Genomic DNA, 25,909 nt, shown 5'->3' on the forward strand with positions numbered 1-25,909 from the left:
TTCCAGCGGGGTAGAGGAGGTTTCCCCTCCCCGCACCCTCGCTTTTTGCTTAGTATGCGGCATGAAATTTTAGAAAAACGAGGAAAAACTCAGGAGCTCATACCGGCATGTCCTCTCAATCGGCCATCTTGTGGGCGTCTCCTCTGGAGGCTCTCATTTTTGTATTTTTAAGCATTTCACAAAGATAGTGTGATATACATGGTATTCTCTAAATGTCAAAAAAGTATTTTAATTCAGACCATATACAGCTATTACAATATTTTTGCACATAAAATGAGCAAAGATACATGTACTGAGTAAAGTATTTTATTAAAAAAAAATATATATATATATTAATTCAAAGAAATAATTAAAAGTGATAATACAAATGTAAATAAAATAAAAAAGGGATTTTTAAGAACAATGATTACAGCTCTAAGCGAAGTGTTGATTTCTTTACACCAAGCTGACACTGAGGTCTTCTTCCTTCTATTTTTACAAGTTTAATTTTTGGTGGGTTAAAATATTTGCAAAAGGAACATGTGTGTTTTGGACTTATTAAATTACTCTTTTTTTTCCTATTATAGTTTTGCTTGGTGGTCAGAGCCATAGCCATGTAATTTGGCACCTATGACCAAATGAAAAGTGCACCCTCACCCTGCATACATTGCATGGTACCACAAGATGGGAGACTGTTAAATGTTGCTTTTTTATTTAAATATAACACTATTATTATAAGTAGACACAAGTGGTCTCTATGAATGTGATCCTTAACTTCTACCAGAACTAACCTCAATTCAACTGATTAGCAATTTCTACCTTATGTATTAGCCATTGAAAAAAGACTGCCTAAGTTAGAATGGAGTTAGTTATAAAAGTTCCCCCTATCTGTTATTGTTATGATCCTGCCCGCGGACCCCATCCCGCGAACAGGCCCCTCACCTATCCTTCTCTGCCAGGCCCAGCGCTGCCATCTTCATCACGGCCCGGACCGCTGCCGAGCCACGCTCCCTCTGCCTATGTGGCTTGTTGTTGCTCCTCTCCTGCATGGCTGGAGCCGCGCCGCTGACTCCTCCCTATGCCGCGACCCGAACGTGGCCGCGGACTCCACTTCAGCGGCAGGGAGTCAACGCCGCCTCATCCTCTTCTTCAGGGCTGCAGCCCGGCCCCAGCATGGCTTTTCTTCGGCAGCAGGAGCTGCCTCCAGCTGGCCCACTCCTTCTCCACAGGCCTCAGCTCTGCCAACCTTCCTCCAGGGCTCCCTCTAGGGGCTGGCTGCATGGCTTTCTCTTTTTAAAGGGCCAGAGACAGGAAGCACTCCTGTGCCCCCCAGATGACGTCTTCAGGGCTCTTTCTGGTCCTGCCCTATATAAAGGCTCTGATTCAGTTCCTCAGAGCCTTTGGATGGAGTTACACACTCCATGGAGCATCTCCTTCGTCCATGGAGTTCCACCGCTTCCATTGTGGTCCATCTTGCTGCTCCTGTCTGGAAGACTTCGTGTTCCATGTCTTCTTCTTCCTGATGTCTCCATCCGATGCTCCAGGTTTCATCCCTCGTCGGATCATCCTCGTGGTATGTTCCATCCCTTGGCTTCCCTTCCCGTAAGCCTCAGGGTTCCTCGTCCGTATCTAGATGTCCCAGATGTTCCTGTCATCCATATGTCCAGATGTCTTCTGGTTCAAGAGATCTAGATGTCTAGGTGTCCAGATGTCCTTCATCCTGATGTCCATTGTCCTCTCCTCTATGACCCTCTGATCTCTCTCTGTCCAGTGACCCTGATGTCCAGTTGTCTTCTTGTTCTGAGATCCAGATGACCAGGTGTCCAGATGTCCGGATGACCTGCGCTTGAGGCATCCCCTCTTGCGTACCCTCTTCTTCTCTCCTCATCCCTATCCAGAAGAATCTGCCAGCAGCCTTGCCGTCCACTGGACTTCATCCCCAATTGACCTTCTCAGAAGCAGTTCTGGTCTCCCCCAGTGTCCATCTTCAGGTGACTGGAATCCTCTCTGGCTGGACTTTGCTCAAGCGCTGCCCGGACCCTCTTCGTCCTGTGCACATCCCGCTCTCTGCATGGTCTGTGACCAGCCTTCCAGGTTCTGTAGGGCGCTCAGCAGGACAGGGTGGTCTTGACCAGTCCACATTGGGCTGTGTAGGGCACCCTGAGGGACAGCACTCCTCCACATCTTCAAGAGTTTCGTCTTGTCCAAGTCTTCGAGTGTCTCATCTCGTCCAAGTCTTCAAGAGTTTTATCTCGTCCAAGTCTCAGTGTCTTGTTTCATCCAAGTCTTTAAGAGTCTCATCTTGTCCAAGTCTTCAAGAGTCTCATCTTGTCCAAGTCTCCAAGAGCCTCGTCTCTTCTTCATCTTCACGTCTCATACAAGTCTTCAAGTGTCTCGTCTCATCCAAGTCTTCAAGAGTCTCGCCTTGTCCAAGTCTCCAAGAGTTTCGTCTTGTCCAAGTCTCCAAAAGTCCTATCTCATCTTCTCCAGTCCAGGAGTCCAAGTTCCAGGAGTCCTCATTACCCTATGAACTCTGACTCTCTTTCTCTCTCGGGTCCAGAATCTCCTACTCTGGTACCTTGCCTCAGAGTTTCCAGCCCTCTGCCTCCATCTGTCCTCACTAGTACGTGTTGGTTCAACAGAGGGTTGACCCACTTTGTCCTCCTCCTGTGTTCTTGCTCTGCCCATGCCTGTACTTACTCACCTCCCTCGGGGTGTGTCTTGGGGGCTCCTCCCTGAGCAACCTCGGGGCCCAAGGGCTCACTTTCTCTCAGGAGCAAGCAATCGCGCCTCTTCGCTCTTCACAGGGCTCGCTGGGCATGTTCGTAACAGTTATGAAGTTTTGGGAAAGAGCTAGCTCTCCAGTTTAATAAAGTAAGTTTTTAGTCCTATTTAGGTTTATAGTTATCAAAATTACCATCAAAATTATTTTGAATAAGTAACTTTTTCATGTTGCAAAAGCATTGGATTTTAAATGACATTAGTAGAAATATATGAACATTTTAAAAGTTACTCTGATCAAAGCGAACTTAGAGAGGGAAATAGTATCTCAACTATTACCACAAATACTAACATAAGACTACAGACAATATCAGCACATGCTCAAAGATAGTTTAATCTGCTGTCTTTCGCCTGCAATGAGCCGCAGGCAGTTTTCAGCCTTTTGAGCAATATTTATTCAATCATTTATTGTCTCATGTCTCATAGTATACCCAACATCCATGTAATTCATTATTTATTAAACCACTGAAATAACTGTTATTTAAGTATCTATTAAGCCACTGTGTATCAGCCTAATGTAAAACATTAGCAAACGAATACTTAGCCAACTTGGAGATCACTTAGAACCCAAACCCGACATGGGCCATGTTTCGACTGTAAACAGTCTTCTTCAGGGGAAACAAATCTTTATCTTTTTCTTAATGATGGCAAAATATTCACAGACCCGGGACAAAATCAAAAGTCTCTCAGGATCTCGGCAAGGTGTCTTAATGAAAATGAGGGGCAATATTGCACCATCTGATAGCATAATGCATGCTATTGCATTTTGGCCAGAGAGCGAGAGAGAACCTCTGGGGAGGTCTTCACAGTATTTAACTATTTATATCACTATAGAAGGGCCAGTTAATAGCTCGAGGTGAGGTGTTGGTGGCAGTTTAGGTTTAGGGGACGGTTTTACTTGCAGAGTGAGACGTATGAACAGCACAATACATCTTGGTAAAGACTGGACGTCATTTGGAGTGAGGACTCTCAAGTTAGGACAAGAGAACATTGTAGAAATCTCATCTTTGTGAGACTTTTCTCACTTTAAATGACGTCCAATCTTTACCAAGGTGTACTGTGCTGTTCATACATCCGACTCTGCATGTAAAACCGGCCCCTAAATCCTGAAGCCACCAACACCTCACCTCGAGCTATTAGCTGGCCATTCTATAGAGATATAAATAGTTCGTTATCCATGCAGTATTACAGCATTTTTTATGAATCAAGGGGTTAGTTCTTAACAATTGAGGTATCAGCTTCAATGAACATGCCTTTTTCACTTCTATTGAATTATAGGATTTGATTCTATTAAATTAATTAGGTTCTAGATCTTATTAACTGTAAAACAAATTTACTCAACTACCACATACAAAACCTTGCCACAACCACACTCAGAACCTATTTAGCAAACCTGCCATATCATGACAGCACAGCACTAACAACCAGGATTCACACGCCAACAACCTTGCCTAAGAAATGGCAGGACTGCAAATATTACTTCAGGCCCTACCTACAACCCTCCTACTGGGAAAACAGAACAAGCTGTACTGCAACAGATTCCTAGACAGAATGTAAACACTAACAAAATTCTTCACTTCTGTCACACATGCAGAACACAAGCAAATCCTCACCAAATGCAGAATAAGAGATCACAGACTAGAAACATGCCAATAAAAGTTCAGGTGGAAACCCCCGGAAGCATACCTGAAGCTACTGAGTTCTGGTCACTCTGACTCTTGTGGATACGTGAGGGGAAAGACCCCATCATTCTCCCCCTTCCTGATTTGATTTTGGATAGAAAGCCGGATCCAGACTCTAAAAAGTAAGAGACTGAATTCCTTTTTCTTCCCCCCCCCCTCCCAGAAATACATCTACAACCCCTTTTCTAAAGCTACTTTACAAATGGTTAGGTACATAAGGCATTCCATAAGGCGTGCCTAATAAGTAAGAACAGTTGTTTACCTACATATCTGATTTCTGGACACTGTGGGGAGCAGAAGGGACTGAGGAATAAAATCTGGAGAATTTTTTACATTTGGTATAAATTCCCCCAGTGAACGCCAGGTGAATTACCTAGGAAACCATCGTCGCAGGAAACAGAGGGCCCTTAAGATAAGTCTTCCTCTCTGCTTAAAAGAAACCATTGTATTAGAGTTTCTTCTGAAAGTAAAGGTTTCAGGGCGAGCCTCCTTCCACTCCTGTCTTGAGGACCCAGAGAGGTGAGGGTCACAGATGTTTGGAGATAGGAGCTGCTAACGAGAAGGAGATGCCAAAAACGTGAAACATTTCTCCTCATGAAAAATAAGGGGGAAAACTGAATGATTTTGCTCATTCGACTGCTGACAGAATTATTAAATAATTGTATTTACTTACTTATTTTTTTGTGACACTACTGCTGTAAGATACCTTTTTCCCAATAAAGATGCTTTTTATCTTCCTTACCTTCTCGCAACTCTGCATCCAACTTCTCTCCTTTAAATGCTCTTTTCATAAACTGACTGGAACCTCCACACCTAATTTCCAGCCCCTTGCAGCCACTGGCACCAATCCATGATGCTACTTAGGTTTTCAACGTTCTAGCTATTTATTTCTCAGTGTGCTTTCATATTCCAGTACAATCAATGGGAGGGTAATTGTCAAATGGCCCGCATGGGTTAAAGTCTGTTGGTACTCTTTTGCCCACAGATTTTATCCAGAATTTTCAAAATAGATGAATGCACATAAATCTGCTTTGAAAATTTGTTTGTGGTACCAGTGCCAAACTCACCAATTTCAGTTTCTGCACAGAGTGCTGTTTAGCCTGAAATTAACTCTGCATGATCAGACGAGGCACAGAGGCCTAGAAATGAGTTACATTTTCCACAGTACTGCTGTGGCCAAGCTTACATGTTATTCCTGTGATGGGCAGAATTGGGACAGCTGAAGCTGGGCATATCTTGGTGAAGGATGGGCATATCTTCTTGGCTCTTCCAGTATGTTTGCCTGTCTGGCTATGGTGATTTTCAAAGAGAGTCTGCTGGTAAAATAATACTTTACCCGCTGAAATGGCCCTTTAGTAAAACTGTGCAACCAATAATTTGTCAAATTACATGCATACATACTGTATGTGTGTTGCGACCGTCGCTGCCCGACGTCTCCACTCCTCCCACCTTACCTCTTTGGCGAGTCCCTCCTTGGTTGATGGAAGGTTGCCTGCCATGGCGTCATTTTGCCAGCCTCCTCCGACGTCCCCGGACCGGTTAGACGCTGACTTCCACCATGTTCTCCTGAGGCCTAAGGGTGCGCGTGCGGCGCGGCCCCGACTCAAGTACCAGCTGTGGCGCGAACATCAGGGGCGTCCCCCTGAGATGATGTCATCATCACCAGATATTTAAGGTCTCTTGTTTTGCTAGCTAATCGAGTTAGCAAAGGGTTTCCTACCTAGCTGCCTCCAGGTATCACTGCGGATGGGATTCGCTCTCCGCTTACCTTGCTACTCTGCCTCCTCGGACTTTACCAGGGGTACCTGCTCCTCGGGGGCCTCGCTCTCTCTCTTGCTTTTCAGATCGCAGTCTGGAACCGGTACTCGCTCCTCGAGGGCCCACGTTCCCGGACCTGCTACTGAATATAACTTCTGCCAGGAAGTCACCGCTGCCTACAACACCAGTGAGTTACCATCTCTCTCTCAGAGCTTTCCCTGGAACCAGGTACTCGCTCCTTGAGGGCCTACTTCATTCCAGCTCCTGGGCTGTTCCAAGAGACTATTGTGTGAGTGTTACCATCAAGGTTCTGTTCCTGAACTCTGCATACTCTGCCTCCTCACTATCTCAGTTTCTCTACAGCTCAGCCATCCTGGGATCGCTGTTCCAGTGCCTGAGGGACTACAGCCCAGCCAGGCTCTTCCAGCTCACTACTGCCACCTCTGGTGGTTCTCTAAAACAGTTTAATAAAAGAACTGGTGTGTGTCTGTCTCCCAACTCTGAGCCTGACCAGTGGTCCCTCTCAGGATCTTCCCCCATGGGCGTGGTCATCTGCCAGCGGCCCAAGGATCCACCCACAATTATCACAAATAATAACAGATTGCTAACTCCATGGATCCGGCACAGCTCAATGCCTTGTAGGCCATACCGGGCCTGGCCCGACACATTGCGGAGTAGCAAGACACCTTGGAGAAACTTACTTCAGCGTTCCATTAGCTACACACACAGAAGGTTCAAGGCACATCTTCCAACCATGAAGGTCAGTTACAGGAGATAACTTTAAAGACTGCTGTACCACTGGCGGCTCCAATCCATTTTTCTGGAGAAATCCAGAAGACCCGGGGCTTTTTAAACCATTTTATCTTACAGCCATCTTTATTTCCTACGGCTCTCTACAAGACTTCCTACATCCTTTCTTACTTGGATGGTAGGGCCTTGACTTGGGCATCTACCTTGTGGGAACGCAAGGACCCCATTTTGCAGGACATAGGATTTATGGACTTATTTAAATCTGTTTTCAATGACCCTGCCCAAACTGCTGTCGCCGGTTCTTCTTTGGTTGAATTGAAGCAAGGCAACAGATCATTGGCTGAATTTGCCATAGAGTTCAAAACTCTTGCGGCAGAACTCTGCTGGGACCCCAATTGTCTCTTCTTCAGAGGCCTGGATAACCGTTTAAAGGACGAGCTGGCCACTCGCAAAACACCTGATGTGCTGGACGAATTAGTAGCCTTGGCCACTCGGATTGATCACCGGCTCCGGGACAAGGTGAAGGATCTCCAGCCTAAGGTGTTACCTGGGTTGAAACAGGCTAGTGCTATACCTGCACCTCGGATGGTTCCAGTAATCTCTGCTGCTGATAAAGATGAACCAATGCAACTAAGTCATGGACATTTGACTTCCAAAGAGAGAAGACTTCGGAAGAGGCGCGGCCTTTGCTTGTACTGTGGTCAGCCCGGCCATGACGTCTCTACATGCTCATTTCATCCGGAAAATGGACAGGCCTAAGTCCTGCAGGAGGACTGACTTAGGCCTTACTACGCCCTCTCCTCCGCTCTTTCTCCCAGTCTCCTTGAGCTACGGACCAGTCATGGTTCAGACTCCTGCCCTGGTGGATTCAGGGGCAGGAGGCAACTTCATTCTCAGACGTCTAGTGGAATACTTGAGGATTCGCCCTCATCAAGTTGAAAGATCTACTACTGTTATCCTCCATTCATGGAGAGCCCTTACCGGGTGACGTGACTTGCCAAACCGTACCAGTTACTCTCTGCCCCGGAGCTCTCCATATGGAATCGCTCTCCTTCTTTGTACTGGAAAGGGCCATGCATCCTATTATCCTGGGGATATCCTGGTTGCAAGTGCACCAACCCCAATTTGACTGGGCATCCTTGGATCTCTCCCGCTGGGGCCCAGAATGGCACAGGAGGTGCCTTAAGGAAATCTCACCTATCATTTGCATGCCTACGACTCCAGTGATGCCAGGACTGCCGCCCCAATATGCTTCCTTCGGGGATGTATTTTCCAAAGAAGCAGCTGCTATTCTTCCTCCACATAGGCCCTATGACTGTGTCATAAGACTGAAGCCCAATGCTGAACCACCGAAAGGAATAAGGCAATGTCGGAATACATTGAAGAAAATCTCCAGAAGGGTTTTATCCAACCATCAATGTCGCCAGCCGGCACAGGCTTTTTCTTTGTGGGGAAGAAGGATGATACCCTCCGTCCATGTATTGATTACCGAGGTCTAAATGAAATCACGATCAAAGACTGTTACCCCTTGCCATTAACATCGGAGCTGTTTGACCGGCTGCAAGGGGCCAAGATATTTTCAAAGCTTGACCTGAAGGGGGCCTACAACCTCATTCACATTCGGAATGGTGATGAATGGAAAACGGCCTTCAACACGCGAGACGGCCACTTCGAGTATCTAGAAATGCCGTTCGGGTTGTGCAATGTACCCGCCATTTTCCAAAATATGATGAACAACATCTTGTGGGACCTGCTGTACAAGAATGTTGTGGTCTACCTGGACAACATACTAATCTTCTCCCAGGATTTGGACACCTACATTGCAGATGTCAAGCAAGTACTCCACCGTCTTCATGAACACCGGCTGTACGCCAAACTCTCTAAGTGTGAATTTCACAAAGACTCAGTGCCTTTTCTAGGCTACATCGTGTCAAAAGAAGGCTTCCAAATGGACCCTCACAAACTTGAAAGTATCAAGAATTGGGCCCAACCTACCAGCCTGAAGGCTTTAAGGAGATTCTTGGGGTTCACCAACTATTATCAAAGCTTTATAAAGAACTATTCTTCTTTAACCGTACCCTTGACCGCAATGACCCGCAAGGGTGCCAATGCTTCAAAATGGTCAGCGGAAGCCATTTCCACGTTCGAGAAATTGAAGACTGCCTTCTCCACAGAACCGTGCTTGCGGCATCCAGACCCAAACAAGCCCTTTATCGTCAAAGTTGATGCTTCAGATGTGGGTGTAGGAGCTATGTTGAGCCAAACAGGAGACTCGAAAGCCTTACGTCCCTGTTCTTTCTTCTCACGAAGATTTTCTCCAGCTGAGAAAAACTATGGGATCAGCGATAAAGAGCTCTTGGAAATAAAGCTTGCATTTGAGGAATGGTGGCCTTGGCTCGAAGGCACTCAACATCAAATAACTGTATTCACGGATCATAAAAATCTAGAGTATCTCCGCCACGCACAACGTCTGAATTACAGACAGGCCAGATGGTCCTTATTTTTTAATCGTTTCGATTTTGTGTTGAAGTACCGCCCTGGAGATAGAAACACCAGAGCAGACACGCTATCACGCTCCTTTCATTCAAAGGATGTGCCTGATGAGCCACAGCACATAATTGACCTGAAGAAGATACTCTTGGCATCCACTCAGTCTGTAACTGCTGGTAAAACTATCGTCCCTAAAAGACTTAGGAAGAAAGTGCTCTTTGGGCGCACGATTCCAAGCTGGCTGGCCATCCTGGCCAACGCCGTACCCTGCTCAAGATACAGAAGCTGTATTGGTGGCCTACCATAAAAAAGGATACCTATTCTTATGTGGCATCCTGCACCAATTGTGCTAAGAACAAACCCACTTCTGGACAACCATGGGGTCAGATGCAGCCATTGCCAGTTCCAGAACAGCCTGGTCGCACATCGCTACTGACTTTGTAGTTGATTTACCTACTTCCGGAGGAATGAATACCATTTGGGTGACAGTGGATTGATTTAGCAAGATGGCACACTTTGTGGTGCTCCCTGGCATACCTTCAGCCTTGGAGCTTGCAAAGCTCTTCATAAAGCACATATTCCACCTCCATAGACTACCTTCTCACATCGTATCCGACCGTGGGTCCCAATTCACGGCACGATTCTGGAGGGCCTTGTGCAAATTGTTTGACATCTCTCTAGACCACACCTCAGCCCATCATCCACAGTCGAATGGCCAGACAGAACGGATGAATAGAACAATGAAGCAGTTTATTCAAGCTTATGTCACGTCCCGACAGAATAACTGGGCAGAATTGCTTCCATGGGCTGAATTCGCCATCAATTCTCATCCAGCAACATCTACTGGATTGTCACCTTTTGAAGTGGTTTTTGGACATTCCCCAACACTGCCACTTCCACTGAAGCTCTCAGTGACATCCCCAGCAGCTCAATCCACTGCTGATGATATCCATAATCTGTGGGTTCAGACAACGGACATGCTAATCAAAGCGAGTGACCGTGCTAAGAAGTACTACAATGCGCACCATTCGCAAGCTCCAGTCTTCAAACCAGGAAACAAGGTCTGGTTGTCAACCAAGCACCTCAGACTTAAACTACCCTCCTCTCAGTTTGCTCCTCACTATGTGGGACCATTCCCAGTCCTTCAATATATTGGCAAAGTCACCTACCGTCTGAAGCTACCACCTGGTCTCAACATCCATAATGCTTTCTGAAACCGCTCATACTCAGTGAATTTACTTCCAAATCTCAAGACTCACCAATCATCAATGCAGAAGATGACTTAGAGTTCAAAGTCGAAGAGATTCTGGATGTTCAAAAGAGAGGCAATACTTTTGAATACCTTCTATCATGGGAAGGTTTCGGCCCCCAAGAAAACTCTTGGGAGCCTCAGACCAATATTCTGGACAAAGAGATGCTTCATCAGTACATCACGCATGCTTCATCAGTACATCACGCATCCTTCAAAACCCAAGCCTGGTACCCGAAGAGGAGATCGCCCTTTGAAGGGGGGTACTGTTGCGACCATCGCTGCCCAACGTCTCCACTCCACCCACCTTACCTCTTTGGTGACTCCCTCCTTGGTTGATGGAAGTTTGGCTGCCGCGGCATCATTTTGCCGACCTCCTCCGACGTCCCCGGACTGGCTAGACGCTGCCTTCCGCCATGTTCCCCTGAGGCCTAAGGGTGCGCGCGCGGCATGGCCCCGACTCAAGTACCAGCTGTGGCGTGAACATCAGGAGCGCCCCCCTGAGATGACGTCATCATCGCCAGATATTTAAGGTCTCTTGTTTTGCTAACTAATCGAGTTAGCAAAGGGTTTCCTACCTAGCTGCCTCCAGGTATCGCTGCGGATGGGATTTGCTCTCTGCTTACCTTGCTACTCTGCCTCCTCGGACTTTACCAGGGCTACCCGCTCCTCGGGGGCCTCGCTCTCTCTCTTGCTTTTCAGGTCGCAGTCTGGAACCGCTATTCGCTCCTCGAAGGCCCACGTTCCCAGACCTGCTACTGAATATAACTTCTGCCAGGAAGTCACCACTGCCTACAACACTAGTGAGTTACCATCTCTCTCTCTCAGAGCTTTCCCTGGAATCAGGTACTCGCTCCTCGAGGGCCTACTTCATTCCAGCTCCTGGGCTGTTCCAAGAGACTATTGTGTGAGTATTACCATCAAGGTTCTGTTCCTGAACTCTGCCTACTCACTATCAGGTCGATACAGTAACGTTGAGTTAAAGATTCCCCGTCTGTAATGTGCTGGGAGCGCACAATACAGACGAGTAAGGCCATCCAGCGATACAGTCTCCAGTTTCACGCGTCCTTAGCGCTTCCTAAACCCTTTCCTAAACCCTTTCCGCACCCAGCATGTAAATGAACGAAAAAGCTGTATAATGAAGGAATTAGCTATTCCCCTGCGATACTGTAACGGGCGCTGATATTATCTCCTCCGTAACCCGCTGTTCTGCCGCGGCCTTAACCTGCTAGTTTACCGCCTCCCCCTAGTAGGAGTTAGTGTAGTGTAGTGTAGTGTAAAAACATTGCTTACCCGCCCTGGTCCCGTTCGGTCTCCTGCAGCCCCGTCCGGTCCCCTCCTCCCGAAGCAAAAAAAAAACAAATGAAAAAGTAGCAAGGCTCGGGCCTGCTACGGTAAGTGTAAAAAGTGTAAAAAACAAAAAACCTGTGTGTTATATAAAAAATAAAACAATTTTAAATACCTGTCGGAGGGCCGTGGGTCCAGGCGGCCGGTGGGCGGCAGGCAGCCATCAGCGGCATCCGGTAGTCCCTTCTCCCGATTTCGCACGGGCATTTATCCAGGCAGAGGGAGCCGACGGCGAACGACCTCCGGCTCCCCCTGCCTGGATGAGCGCCAAAATCGCACGGGCGGGTTGGCAGCGGGGGGGGGGGGGGGGGGGGCGGCGGCAGCAGGATCCGGGAGCGGCGGGTAGGCAGCAGCGGGGTCCGGGGGCAGCGGCAGCAGGATCCAGGGGCGGCAGTGGCAGTGAGATCCGGGGGGCGAGTAGCGGCAGCGTGTTCGATCGGGCAGGCAGGTAGGTGGCAAAAAAAAGATGGCCGCCTGCACGGGAAAAGCGTGCAATTGGCCGCTGAAGACGTGACGTCACGACGTTTGGCGTCACGGGGTGTGACGTCACGTCTTCAGCGGCCAATTGCAGCTTTCCCCCGTGCAGGCGGCCATCTTTTTTTCCCACCTACCTGCCCGATCGAACACGCTGCCGCTACTCGCCCCCCGGATCTCGCTGCCACTGCCGCCCCTGGATCCTGCTGCCGCTGCCCCCCGGACCCCGCTGCTGCCTACCCGCCGCTCCCGGATCCTGCTGCCGCCCCCCCCCCCCCCCCCCCCCCCCGCTGCCGCTGCCGCCCCCCCCCCCCCTGCTGCCGACCCGCCCGTGCGATTTGGCGCTCATCCAGGCAGGGGGAGCCGGAGGTCGTTCGCCGTCGGCTCCCTCTGCCTGGATAAATGCCCGTGCGAAATCGGGAGAAGGGACTACCGGATGCCGCTGATGGCTGCCCGCCGCCCACCGGCCGCCTGGACCCACGGCCCTCCGACAGGTATTTAAAATTGTTTTATTTTTTTATATAACACACAGGTTTTTTGTTTTTTACACTTTTTACACTTTTTTACACTTTTTTACACTTCCTGGTGCCTGTCATTTCAAATGTCATTTCAAATGTCATTTGAAATGACAGGTACCAGCGCACCCAGGTTACTGTATAGGCGCTGTTACAGCGCCTATACAGTAAAATGGGTTGCGCGGGCATAACCCTTCCCTAACGCTTCACAGCCGCGGCATGCATTTCCATGCGATTAGAAGAGAGAATCAGGCGTTAGGTCAGGAGAACTGTGCGTGCGGGGAGGAAGGGTGCGCCTGACACTGCCGCACTGTTTTTACCGCGGCCTTACTGTATCGAGTTGTCTCTCAGTTTCTCTACAGCTCAGCCATCCTGGGATCGCTGTTCCAGTGCCTGAGGGACTATAGCCCAGCCGGGCTCTTCCAGCTCACTACTGCCACCTCTGGTGGTTCTCTAAAACAGCTTAATAAAAGAACTAGTGTGTGTCTGTCTCCCAACTCTGAGCCTGACCGGTGGTCCCTCTCGGGATCTTCCCCCGTGGGCGTGGTCATCTGCCTCCGGCCCAAGGATCCACCCACAATTATCACAAATAATAACAATGTGTCTAGTTTTATGTGCACAGGGGAGGGGAATAGGCATTTCAGGGGCTGGAGTCTGGGAGGGAATGGGACTTACACACATACTTTTTGTTTTAAAAAAGTATGTGCACAAATTCTTTCAGCAAAACTACCTGCACAAAATAGCAGGGGTAAGTTTGCATACATCCACTTTGGAAAGTGGGGTCACTGGGGCCCATAACAGCTACTTGTAAATGTATGCAGCCTGTTATAAAATTAACCCTTTATAAGGCAGGCAGTCGAAGGGGGAGGGGGCAGTTGATCATGATTGTTGAGTTTCATTATCTAACTCTTGTGATCCCAAGCCCCTGATCTTTTAAGTATCTAGCAGTGCCTCTGACTGGAAGGAGAGCCTCCACTGCGGTCAAGCATTTCATTGCCATTCTTTGGTTCACATGAACCACTGAAACAGCACCCACCGCTATCCACCTCCAACTCAGGACCTCAGCTGCTATTATCGCCATGATGTGCTCTGAAGCTTCTCTCCCCACTGTCTGTGCACAGCACTACCACCCCAGGTCAGAGTGCCCAACTCTTAGCCCACATAGCTGCTTTTAATATTTCTCAGGCTTTTATCCAGTTTGTTTTAATTATTGGTGATGATTTTATTTGCCGTTTTATTTTGTGCTATTTTATTGACTTTCTGTGTAAGCCGCCTAGGGTTATTGCACAGCTGGGTTATAAATAAACCAACAATAACCATAACCAAATTTTTTTTTATTTACCTCCTGCATGATTCCAATTTCATCCTTATCAGTGCAGTAGAGAGCTTACTGTGGCAGCATTAAACACATTATTAGAAAGAGCGGTTAGGCCTCCCAAATGGAGCAGGGTTTCAGAGTCTCTAAAGCTGATTACAATTTTAATTCATAAGGAAAGAGGGTTCTGTTATGAAAGCATTAAATGATGGATCAGGAGAAGCCTTGGTAAAATTACTTCAAGACCCCCCTTCCCCCTTGCCCTCCTCCACCACTGACTCCTTGTGAGCTTGAACCAGCGCCTTTGGGTTTGGAGTTTATGAGACACTGCCTTGTGACTGATTAATTGCCTGTAAAATGTACCCTGACAATTAATTGCCTGTAAAATGTACCCTGGCGATGTTCAAAGCCATTTAAGTGGGCAAACGGCGATTTACGCACACAAACTGGCTGTTGGAAAGCCGCCCTCTCTCAGTGCAGCTGAAAGTGTGCTCGTTGTCCCACAGTGAGTTTGTTTTTAGTCAAACTTGCTGGAGGTGCTCGGGGGAGGGAGGGTGGGCATGTTTTGGTCAGAGGAGGAAAACAGCACACGTAGATGGCATTTTCAATTGCACGCGGAGATATTCTCCCATGGAAAAAGTACCTGCACGAAAGAAGGTGTCTGAATTCGAGAAACCGTGGCAAGTCTCAAGATGAGCATGCGGACAGGTCTTCCCTTTGAAAACTGGGCAGAAAATACCCCCCAGACCTTGTCCCAAAGCAGACATTCTGAAAATTGCCTCTTACGAATGTTAAATACATTCATATCAAAAGCTAGTGCATGGCTCTCAGATTGTTTGGCACTGATGTTTTAGACTTTAGCTTCATCGCAGGTTTGAAGGCCCGCCTGGTGTTGGGCTTGTTTGGGTCAGTGATGGCTCAGAATCAACTGAAAGCAAAAAGGAGTATATTTTAGGTTTACGCTGTAATAAAAGTAGGGGAACTAGATTCCTTCGTTTCAATATAAGCGCCACTGTTTATTATTGTAGGTTGGGGTAGCCTCGAGGAATTTTTTGAAGCCAGTAACAGGTCCTGTCTCCCAGGCACAGATGATACGTTCAGTCATTGGGAATAATTTAATTAACAATGAGGGTGAGGTGAAGAAAGAGAGACTGAAAGCTAGCTCGCTTCATGTGTCAAGTACACCAGTGTCAGAGCCCTTTGCATTACTAAGGAATAAAGACATTCTTTAACAGTAAAAGTGGTGTAGTCCTGTGTACCTCGGTAACCCCTAGGTTCATCAAAATGCTATCATTTTCAAATACCCATGATAAGAAAAAGGGGCATGCTATGATAATTTTAGAATTACTGCACTGTGATACTTGTTCTTTGCCACCCTACTTTGTGTAGAGCGAGAGAGAGAGAGAGAGGGGGGGGGGGGGGGTACTAGCTTGATGGTAGCCTGGTAGAGAGTCCATCAAGCTAGGGCAAGAGAACATTGTAGAAATCTCATTTTTGTGTGACTTTCCTCACTCCAAATGATATCAAATCTTCACTAAGGTCTACTGTGCTGTTCATATGTCTTAGTCTGCATGTAAAACTGGTTCCAAAACCCTACACCACCACCAAAAACCTCACCTCGAGTTACTAGCTTGCCCTCCTATAGCAGTATAAATAGTTGAGTACTATGCATGCCACACTAGAGGGGGCACTCTCTCTCTCTCCCCCCCCCCCCCCCCCAACATTTATCACAAATTGTTGATCCCACCCAAATCCTGCCCCATTGAATAAATGTGAAAAAATTGCACTGCACGTTGTGATAAGTACCACATGTGTTATGGCATTAACACCATAACACATTTTGATGAATGACCCTGTAAGTTTGTAGTTGTTGTTTTCTGGCATAGACCCCTTCAAGGAAAGTTTGAGTTTTGATATTTCCCATAAGAGAAGAGGAGGAGGAGCTCTGTCCTAGAACACTGAAGGAGAAAGGAGCCGTTCTTTTCTGCATCAATACATTTGAGGGCTTCAGATTTTGCCATATAGGCCTTTGGAATGAGATCAACCAATACTTTGATTTTTCCAGTTCAGGACTTTTAAGTGAAAGGTCAGACTATATATTTTATTAATACTCCTGCATTGCCCCTCAGCTGCTTTATGCCACTTATTACTCTTGGGACCACAGCAGTGCTGGTTTGCTTTTCCCCATCTATATGGTTTATGCCTGTAGACTCTGATTTCTTTGAGTCAATTGACTTCTATACAAATAGGAAGAGTGTTTCCCTGGTACTCTCAATATCCTGCATACTGTTTCCATGGTACAAACCATCTTACTATTTGAATTATATAGTATATTACAGCAGGACAGTGCCACCATCAAATCAGAAGCCAGGGAATACCTTTCCTACTGGGATTTGTCCATTGTATTACGGACCTGGCTCTGTGCCAGAAGGGACCCTTCCCTCCCCTGTGGCTGTTCAGGTTGCACAAGTTTTTTTCCTCTTTCCTGCCAGTACTGGATGTAGAGGGCTGGGGTAAGAAGAAAGCATGATGTTGTATATTTGCTAATGACCCTCTTTTTTGTTTTCTAGTTGCACAAGCCCGTTTGGGTAGGGGAGATCCTGCTATTATCATTTTGCCCTTTGGTTCCTGCCCTTTCCAGATTAGCGTGAATAGGGACTTCCAGAGATGCGACCTGCTAGAGTAGCCATCTTGAGGGCTGTTGGGCCTAGAAATCTCACAGAGGGACCCTGTAAGGGCTCTTTCCCTCAAGAGGAGATACCTGAAGCTGTGAAGAAGGAGAGATTTAGTCCTCCTCCTGAGGAGCTAACCAGGAGGCGAGAAGTAGTTCATTCCTCTTTCTGAGGAGATGGGCCAGGAGTGTGAGAGTAGGGGTGAGTCTGAGGTGAGGCATTTCTCAAAGTGTATTTTGAGTGCAGTAGTCTGGGGAACCTGTACTGGGAGGAAGATAGTGTCAACTTTAGATGAAGAGTCAAAGACCAGACGAGAATGAATAGGTTGTATAAACAGGCGTTGCATTATATCCCCTTTGGATGTGAATGTTGGTATGGGTAGGCTAACAAGTGAACTTCATTCCTTAAACATGGTAGGGACTAAAGGCACGAGTGAAAATGAATCTGAGAGTTCCAGCTATTTCTTGTGGTTGGTCCAAGGAAAGGTAATTGTGTGGGAAAAGAAGATGGAGATGAAGGAATATAATTAATATTTTCCAGAGGTCATGCCTGATGTATGCCTTTCTGACTGTGGAAGCCATGAAATTCTGATGTATTTGTAACCCCTGGCTTGATAATCCTGGACAGAGGTTCCAGAGGCCTATATTTAAAACACATTCAATGATGGTATAATTCCCATTAAGTTTGTTTTTCCAATGTCCAGGATTCCCTGAGCGGAGAGAAGATAAATTCTCCTAGGCCCTGTACACTGCATTTAGTAATTTCCCAAAGTAGAGGTAAGGTATACAGCAGCGATGAATGCTGACTGACCTATCTATGTGATAGGAAACACACTGAAAACTGAACCAGTTCCTAACAATACTCTTACTGAAAGATTGCGCAATGATGAAACGATCTTCCCAGCTGTACCTTTCATGTCTGGTTATTGCAGTCAAATGACCTAATAAATTCGTGAGCCAGTAATCCCTATGGGGTACGGACTGAACGTGGGCTTCTGGAAAAAAAAACAGCCAGATCTCAGTCTCTCTAATGGTCAAACCCCTGCTGATCTTGGATGGCAAAATCCAAAAACCTTCCAAAATTGCAACAAACTGCTTCTGTTAAAAATGTTCTTTTCTCCAGGCAAGTTCAGAAGCAACACCGCACTTCAACTGGGTGTCGAGCAAGCAACACCCCCAGATTCTCTTTCCCTCAGGCAGGGGGGGGTCCCATTTAAAACTGGGATCAAACCTGACAATAGCATCAAGAAAATCCTTTTTCCAAAAAATTAATCTCCACAAAACCTCCTTTCACTTTTCTTCTCCAGGCCGGGGACGGCTTAGCAAGGGACCACAGCCAAAACACTCCTTCTCAGCTCTGCTTTCTGCATGTGCTCGGCCCTAATTCATAGGGCCAAGCTGACCAATCCCAGCCTTGGGAGAAGGAAGCTTTTAGGGACTGTCTAAAAAAGTGCAAGCCCCTAGTGTTGGTACAAAAAGGAAAAAACACATTGGTAAGGGATCGGGGTATACCTTACATTCACCTCCTTCAACCCCCCCACCACCACCACCACAAAAAAAAAAAAAATTGCTGATATGGGTTTTTGGGTTGGCTGCATCTGCTTGTGGTAGTTTGTTAAAAAGAAAAATGAAATGAAAAATAAACTACATCTTAATTCATTTTGCATCCAATTTGTTCTCAAAACAAAATTTTGTTGAGATTTCATTTCAAACAAAAGCACATCCCTGTTATTTACTTAGCTTTTTTTAAATAAGAAAACATGTTATCAATAAGAATACAGACACAGTCATTTTCAGTCTACAAGAATAACACAACATTTTATTTCTGGAGGCATTCTGTGCTACTGCGGGACTACTGCGGGGTGCCAAATTTGCACAGAATTCCCCTCCTGCGCAGAATTTTCTTTTTTTTGCACAGAATTTTAAGCGGCCCGGCGGACCATGAGCAGAATCTATCCTGTTCACAGCCAAAGTGGAAGGAGGCCTGGCAGGCCATGAGCAGAGCCCATCCCGCTCGTGGCTGAAGATGAGGAAGGCGCGGTGGATCGTGAGCAGGTCGCAGCCAAGGAGCAGTGAACAGCTGACAACATCAATGTGCTCTATGAGTATGTGTGTGTGTGTTTGTGTGTGTGTGTGTGTGTGTCTGTGTGGGTGTCTGTGTGTGTGTGTGTGTGTGTGTGTGCACGCGCAGGGAATTCTGTGCAGAATGACAGGCACAGGAAGGTGTGTGTGATTTGGAGCCTGTGTCTTGAGTGAGACTATGTGTGTGAGTGAGTGATTTCATGACGGTATGTGTTTGTGTGTAAGACGAAGCCCAAGTGAAGGGGTGTGTATGAGTGAGAGACAGAGCCTATATGCAGGGGTGGAAGGGTGTGCAAGAGAGGGAGCTTGTGTGAGTGTGTGTTTGCCAGAGAGAGAGATGGAACCTATGTGAGAGGGAGGGGTGTTTGTAATAGAGAAAGGGAGCCTGTGTGAGGGTGTGTGTGTGAGAGAGAGAGGACAGTGAGAGTGGGTGGATGTGTGTGTATGCGAGACAGAGAGGGAGCCTGTGTGAGGATGTGTGTTTGAGAGAAGGACAGAGGGTGCCTGTGTGTGGGGGGTGAGTGCGAGAGAGAGAGAGAGACTGTATGAAGGGGTGTGTGTGTGAGAGTGTGAGGGAGAAAGGGACAGAGGGAGCCTATGTGAAAGACTGTATGAAAGAGTTGTCAAATTCTAGCAGGCCGATGCAATATCCGCGCGAGTTAAATGGGGCGGATTGGCCTATTGGGGCTTCGGGCATGCCCCGGTGGGCCAGTCGGGCCAGTCCCATGATACTAGTGTTGATCGCAGCGGCCCCATGCCCAGGATGCCACTGCGATTAAACCTGGCCCGCAGCAGCTGTTCTCACGGAGCGGGAACTTCCACCGAGGCTCTCTACTCATTTCTGGTTTTTTTGTTTTTTTCTTGTCCCACGGTTGCAGACATGGTTCCATGGCTTTTCTTTTATTTTTTTTGTCTCCACGGCTGCAGCGTGGATCTATAGGCCTGCATTTTTTTTTCTTTTCCACAGTGTTGCTGAGCTCTGTGGGATCATTCCCTGCCCCTCCCCTCATCACCACGGTGGCAGGAAACTTTCCGAGACCTTCCCTCACACCACCCCATCGCTCTCTTTGTCTTGTGAGGCAGCTGGCAGACCTCCCACTGCTGCCTCACCATGGCTGAAGGCCTCAGGCTCTGACCAATGGCCTCTGACTCATTTCTGCCCTTATGTTGGGGCAGAGGCAAAAAATAACCCCACCCTGCTGTATCGGCCCTTTCTACCTACCCATAGCAAAGCCATCAACTAGTATCCCTGCTTGGATCCCTCCTGCCCACCAGTGTAAGTAAATTTTTTTTTTATAGATATTCAGAGGTCTCAGGGTAAAAGAGAGAGAGTGGGAGTGTGCGAGGGAGCATGCATGTGTGTATATGTGTCAGTGGGTGCAAGGCAGTGTATGTGTGTCAGCGGGTGTGACTGAGTGCATGTGTATGTGTGTCTATTTGAACCAATAGAAATTACACTAGGATCTAAAACACCAATTTGGAAACCAAAACAAGCTAAGCTACTATAAGTCTCTACACTGAAACTACATGCTAGCTGAGTACCTCACCTCTGTCACACATGCAGAATACAGATCAGCCCTCACTAAATACAGAATAGAGACCCTAAAGTATAAATAGAAATGTGCAGACAAAAAATGATGTATGTGTATATGTGTCAGTGGGTGTAAGGGAGCGTTTGTGTATGTATTAGGGATGTGCATTCGTTTGCGAAGAAATAGGGAATATAGACAATATTTCCTATTTTGTCGCATTTCGGGGGGGGGTCCCCGAAAAGATAGGAAAACCCATGAAATTTCATGTGGTTTTCTTATCATTTTTGGGAAGGAGAAAGGGCACATAAAAAAACCTCCCAAAAACCCAAACCCACCCCAACCCTTCAGATTTAATTAATTACAATCCCCCACCCTCTCGACCCCCTCCCCCCCAAAAAAAAACTTGCCTAAAGTCCCTGGTGGTTCAGTGGGGGTCCCAGGAGCAATCTCCCCCTCTTGGGCCGTCGGCTGCCACTAATCAAAATGGCCCTTTGCCCTTACCATGTATGTATGTGTAGTGGGTGTGTGTGAGTGAGTGTGTCAGCAGGAGCGAGGGAGTTTGTGTGTGTGTGTGTGTGTGCCAGCATTCATGTGAGGGAAGAGAAAGTTTGTGCACTCCTTCACCCCCACTAATCCAGAACAATCTCAGGGGGACTGGAAAGTATAGAAAGTAGGACATTTTTTTAAATTCTTATTAGTTTCAATTTATTGGGTATTATCTGATGTGTCTGCTGTTTAAAAATCTTTTTTTGGTTTTTGGGAAATTTTTAAAGTTTTTTTATATGAGTTTAATTATTGGATGTTCAGCTGTTTTGAAATATTTATTCTTTTTATAAGTATGGCTTTACTATTGCTGATTTATATTTCTTGATTTGATATTTTAGAGGAATGGTAATGTTTCTTTCTTTCCATTGTTGCACTGTATACAGGATCTAGCTTATTGCAGTTTCCAATTCAGTTTTTGTCTGCACAATTATTTCTATTTATACTTTAGGGTCTCTATTCTGTATTTAGTGAGGGTTGATCTGTATTCTGCATGTGTGACAGAGGTGAGGTACTCTGCTAGCATGTAGTTTCAGTGTAGGCACTTATAGTAGCTCAGCTTGTTTTGGTTTCCAAATTGGTGTTTTAGACCCTGGTATAATATTTGTAGCATTGCCTTCTCGTAGGTAGGGTTGTCACAGTTTGAATGCTGGCTGTTATTGCTGTTTTGGTATAGGAGTTTTACTGTATTTTAATTGTAATTCAGGTTACCTAAGGTTATCATAGGCTTACTGCAATATGGAATCCAAATGTTTCTTTATTTTTTATTTTGCAGGGTTTTCTGGTTGGCACCACAGCAGTGCTTGTAAATATAATGTACATGCTGTAAGTGATACTTTTACCTCATAAGACTGTACTTTGATTTATATTTTTAATGTAAAATCAGTTATAAATGCATAATTAACTGTGTGTGGGGAGGAAGGGGCTAGGGGTACAAGGCTATTAGGTTTACCTATGACGCTTAATACCCTTGCATCATATCTGGCTGCACTGGATCCACATGGAAAGCAGGCTTCTGGCGCTATACTGTGGCTTTCTTTAGTCTCAGCCAGGCCTTCAATTTTCTTTTTAAGTCCTGAAGGAACAGATATATGTCTGGTCTCCCCACCCCTCCCCTGGAGTAGGTAGTCAAGGCAGAGCCTGGGGAACCATGAAAGCAGCAGATTATGTAGCACTCAATGGTAATGCGCTAGAATAGTGACAGGGGCACAGAGAATTGGAGGCAAGCTCCAGTCACAAAAAGGGATGGGATGAGCCAAGAGGAAGTGCCTGTGCAGTGTTGGGGAGGCATATGTAGGCTGGTCTTTCCTTCTGAAAGGGTTAACTAGATGTGGAACCCATGAGTCTCCTAGAGTGGGGGTGCCAAGAAGGATGGAGGTGGGAATGAGAAAGGGAGATGGCTGCTGCAGGCTGTGGCAGTACTGGACTGGGGGCACTCACTGTGTGAGCATATGAACAGCAGCACAATGACGGAATGTGTGTGTGTCAGAGAATGTGTGTGTGTGTGGGTGTCTTTCTCCCTAACACACAAAGACAACTATACACATTCTTTCTCTATGACACACCCATACACTGAGAGCAAGAGTGTATGTGTGGGTGACTTTGTGTCAGAAAGAGAAATACACAGAGTGGGTGTCTGAAAGAGTGTGTGTAGGTGTTTGTGTCTGAGAGACTATGTGTGTGGTTGTCACATTACTTGGCAACTGGTTCAAGAGCTGATTGGTTGACAAGAGACTTTAATACCAGATCAGGAATCCAAGATATAATTATGAGAGATGTAACCAGACTTGGGGGCAGATGGCAACCGTTTGCATGAATGGAAGAGGGCCCACAGCTCTGTTCACTCACCCCGGTCTAGGGTGTGTTCTATTACTTAGTTATTTAGGAAACTTTTGAAATTTACATTGCAGATTTTTTGGCTCAGTTCTGCCAGTCTTAAGGTCACATGATGTACATCTGAAGGGTCATTTTGGTGTGCTTTTGGGAACTGGTGAAACACAAACTGCAGGGAAACCACATAAGGGAGTCAGATACCACGTGGGCCAGATTTGAAAAAGATCCCCCAGGCTGATATTTTCTTGTAATCCGCCCCTGGGTTAGGAAAATGGATGCTCGTTAATTGAACGTCCCTTTTTCTTACCTGACCACCGGCACACTTTTTTTTAACTCTCCTATTTCAGTTCCTCCAACTTAATATCACAACAATACTAAGTCAGAGGAACTGAAAAAAGGAACATAAAAGCAGTATTTTCTGCTTTTCTATAATTTTTTTGGGCTTCTCAAGAATTAACACCTGCTCTGAGCAGGTGTTAATTTTTGCAGGTTAAAATGTACGTGTAGGGTGCTCATTTTTTCTTTTGACTTGAGGAGAAATAGGTAATAGCCTCATCACCATGAATTTATATGTGATGAGTGCTATTTCCTATGTGCTCAATTGCATGTGTTTTGGAAGCGCTAACCCCCGTTTTGCATTAAGGATTATGGACGCATGTCCAAAACGTGCATCCAATCATGTGTTGAGCTGTGCACTGTGACTTGCATTGGTATTGCATTGGCTTATAGGAGTGGAGAGCTGAGAGGTAAAGATAGTGGAAGGGGTTAAACCCAGAGAGTGAGGGGAGAGATAATTGAGAGGGAGAATTAGAGCCTGAGAGGGCAGAGTGAAAGGGGTCTGACCCGGGGAGTAGGGAGAGATGGTGGAAAGGACATTCTTACAGTGTACTTCTAGGGGAATTCTGCTCAAAATATTTTTAAAAAACTGCATCTTTGAATAATATTTTTTCTGTTTTACATTTTTAATTAATTACTCAAAGACTGGGATGTATATTGTGTTATTCTGACCAATATAAAGTATGCAGAGTTTTTCAGAATTTTAAAATTTTGTGCGCAAAATTCCCTCAGGAGTAGAAAAAATAGAAAATATTCTCATTACAAAGAAAGGCCATTTGTAGGATGAACAAAATAGCAGTGGAAATGTAACAAAACAGAAACAGTAGTGCAATATAGAAAAATGTGTAGACCTCTGTATATGAATTTGGAGTTCTTATGCCTGAGCCAATCGCTGTATGACCTTTCATTAATCTAAATCAATTCTTATTACCATATTCAAATGGTCTGTCCACAAGAGGGAGTTCCAAGAATCAAGAGAGAAAAAGTAAACCAAAAAGCAAACAAACAAATACGGTTGGGTGACATCCAGGAAGATCCAGCCTGATCAGAAAATGAAAGAAATTATTCAGTCCTCAATAGCAGATAATGAGTCACCCAGAGATAAGACGAGACGCTCATCTTCTATTGAGGACTTCCAATAAGGCTCTAAAATATGGAAAACTGTTTTGGATTTTTTTTAGTCTTATAATTCATTTTACATTCACATGGATAATTACCTGAAAAGGTATCTCCCAGGTTAGTCACTTGAGATCTTAAGGACAATAACTTTTGACAATGTATTTGAATCTCCAGAAATATTCTAATCGACTGTCCCAGGAACATTGTATTGCGCCTAGTGAAAAAGAATGTTTCAAAATCACAGTAAGATTCTAATAGCAAGGCTGCCAATAATGTAGTTTAAAGCCAGGAGAGAAAATCTCTTCCAAAGATTTTTCTGTCACATAAGATCCTTCCATTTTACCATTGCCACCCCTTTGTACTTTTTTCCTATGGTAAATAGTAAGCGCAGACCAGTGGTAGCAAGGCTGGCGCTGGAGTTTTCAAGATTTTGTTAAGATAACTTTTGAATGTATTAACCTCGGAGATATTCGCCTTCCTTGGAAAATGGGCAGAATGCAACTTTTTATTTTTTTTATAGCTTTTCAGTAACTTCTAACTTACCCTGCAGCAATAAATGATCTCTAACAAGCACGCCACAAGCCTCATGAAGGGAGGAAACTTTAGATTTGCAAGAAACACATTTCTTATGAACGTTCTTCACAACTTCTTCACATTTAACAACACGTTCTTTGAATTTAACAACATTGTGCTGCAAGTCAATCATTGCAACTAAAAGCTTCTTCAATCTAGCAAAATCTTTCAACATAGTATCCACAGAAGACTCTATAGATAAAGAACCAGGAAGATCACTGCTTGATATTTCTTCAATTAGAGTTCTTTTCAAAAGTTTACCTTCTGAACTTAGACTACAATCCGATTCTAACCTTCTAAACTCTGTTACTGAGGAAAGTTTTGAACCATGTAAATGCTGTTCCTGTTATTCCGATGTCCGACAGTCGGTTAAGGAGGATGGAATGGTTGACGGTGTCGAAAGCTGCAGACAGGTCAAGGAGAATTAGTAAAAAGGATTGTCCTTTGTCCAGGCCCATGCTGAGGTGGTCTGTCAGAGATATGAGAAGGGTTTCGGTACTTAATGCCTTGCAGAATCCGTATTGGGTAGGGTGCAGTATTTTATGATCTTCTAGGTAATCGGAAAGTTGCGAGTTGACTAATTTTTCCATTATCTTGGCTACAAAAGGAAGGTTGGAAATAGGGCAGAAGTTGTTGGGATCTTTTGGATCCAAATTCGGTTTCTTTAGGAGAGGTTTAAGAGATGCCAGTTTTAGGGCATCTGGGAAGATCTCCTAAGATAATGAACAGCCAAGGGTTTGGAAATGGTGTCCGGTACTAGCAGGAGTTGTTTTGTAGGTATTTGGTCGAAAGGATGGGAGGAAGGTTTAATTTTCTTTAATAGAGATTGGATCTCTGAAGCAGTGGTGGGTTCAAACGATTCAAGAGAAATGTATCCTCT

This window comes from Rhinatrema bivittatum, chromosome 6 (genome assembly GCF_901001135.1).
Source record: "Rhinatrema bivittatum chromosome 6, aRhiBiv1.1, whole genome shotgun sequence".
NCBI classification, from domain to species: Eukaryota; Metazoa; Chordata; class Amphibia; order Gymnophiona; family Rhinatrematidae; genus Rhinatrema; species Rhinatrema bivittatum.